General features: G+C 61.9%; 1 protein-coding gene across 1 annotated transcript in view; it reads left to right on the plus strand.

The window, feature by feature from the left end:
• SCAP (SREBF chaperone) overlaps positions 1 to 1,836 on the plus strand; it is a 59,500-nt gene that overhangs the window by 602 nt on the left and 57,062 nt on the right. The gene's annotated exons all lie outside the window — the stretch shown is intronic.

A 1,836-nucleotide genomic window follows, 5' to 3' on the forward strand; every position in this document is an offset into this window, starting at 1 on the left:
GCCTGGGTGAGGACAGAGCCTTCCCCATGGCCGCAGGGGCAGTCCTGGGAGCAAGCTCAGGCCTGGAGGTCTCCTGGTAGCTGCTGCTGCTGGGATATCCCATTTATCCTGGGAGATAATAACACCCCCCACACTTGTGAGAGTCCAGAGCAATCTGCCAGGTCCTTGCAGCTCCAGAGCTGGGATAGCAACTCTGGCAGTGAGACGCATTCCTGATTTTCCACGTAGACTCAGTGACCCATCCCAGGCCGGTTTGTGCCCTTTGCCTCAGAGTTTTGGGAGCCCTGGCAAGCTCAGGGCTGTGGCTGCTGATCAGTGGCAGTCCGGGGAAGCCAGGCAGGCTCCGAGGATGGTGGCAAAGCCACAGGGAGGGAGGGGAATCAGGCCATGTGTGTGCTAGAGGATCAGTCATCCCTGGTGTCCCCTGGGTCTCTCCGTGCTCCGCTGTGGAAGTGGCAGTGCCCAGTGCCACTGCTGCTGTCCCAGTGTGCTGGCAGTGGCCAGGGTCAGTGCACTGTCACAATCTGCAGAGGGAGGAGGAGAGGACCAGTAGCTGCTGGCACTGCAGCAGCCTAAAGGGCATGGAATGGTGAATAATTGGAGTAATGTCTGTAGGATTATCCTTGGAGAGATCCCAAATTCTGGCTCTCAGGCTCTGCCTCCCTCTTGAAACTGACAGGGTCACTGTGTGACATCACTGCTGTGTGACATCGTCCCTGTGTGACATCATTGATGTGTGACATCACGGCTGCCTTGTGCCTGGTTCTTTCTGCCCTTAACCAGTGCCAGTATCCCAGAAATGTGCTGAGGAGCCTGGGCCTGGTGCCCCATGTCCCCATGCAGGGGGTGTTCCCCGGGATTGGAGCCCTTTGGAAAGAGCCTGTCTGCCTGCACAGTGCAGTGGTGCGAGCTTGGACAGGGCATGAGACCTGTGGGGGTTACTGAGTCACGGCCCAACCCAGCGCTCCCAGCAGCCCAGCCGTGTCCAGCAGTGACCTTGGCCACCAGGACACGATGGCACAGCTGTGCTGCCCAAGGCCACCAGCATGGCCCTGCTCCAGCCAAGGCCTCGCTCTGGAGCTGACGCTGCGGGAGGGCAGCCCCAGAGTGGATGGCAGGAATGGTGCCATCGGTGGCAGGACAGGCTGGCCTTGCCCGTGGTCAGCCGCCAGCTGCGTGCTCAGGGCCCTGCCACGCACGGGCTGTGTTTGTGTGCCAGCCAGAGCTTGGGCAACGCTGAGAAATTGGCTGGGACTTGGCCTGACGGCTCAGCTCTCGGGTGGGACTTGGCTTGAGGGCTCAGCTCTCCAAGCAGGGGGGGTCCCACCAAGGCTGGGCTGGTGCTCAGCGTTGCAGGTCCCTGGGAGAAGGGGATATGTTACATTGGGAAAGCTGCAGGCAGCAGGGACTGTTGGTAAGTGTCAGAGTCTGCAGGTGCAAGAAGGGCCCTGGAAAGGCTGTTCTGGGGGTGCTCAGCCCCCGGAGATGAAGGAGCAGGGCATGTGTTTGCAGCATGCCAGCACGGTGGTGGCAGGAGAGCCGGGGCACTGCTGGGGGTGAACGAAAGATCCCTTGGCCTTTGGGCACTGCTTGCCCCTTCCCGTGGTGTGTGCCCGGTGCTCCCAGCGCCTGGCCCGCTTCTGTTCTCGGGAACCAGAGTCACCTCTGTCCCCTGCACCGAGTCATTGCTCCCGCTGCAAGGCGCTCCCTCCCGAGGTGCTCTGCCCCGGGAGGCTCCGGGGCTCCTCGTGCCCAATCCCGCCATCAACTCCTCCTGTCCCTCGGGGGATACTCGGGACCCGCAGCGCCTGACCCGCACATTCCCGCCACACCCGC

The sequence above is a fragment of the Geospiza fortis genome, unplaced genomic scaffold (assembly GCF_000277835.1).
Source record: "Geospiza fortis unplaced genomic scaffold, GeoFor_1.0 scaffold1215, whole genome shotgun sequence".
NCBI classification, from domain to species: domain Eukaryota; kingdom Metazoa; phylum Chordata; class Aves; order Passeriformes; family Thraupidae; genus Geospiza; species Geospiza fortis.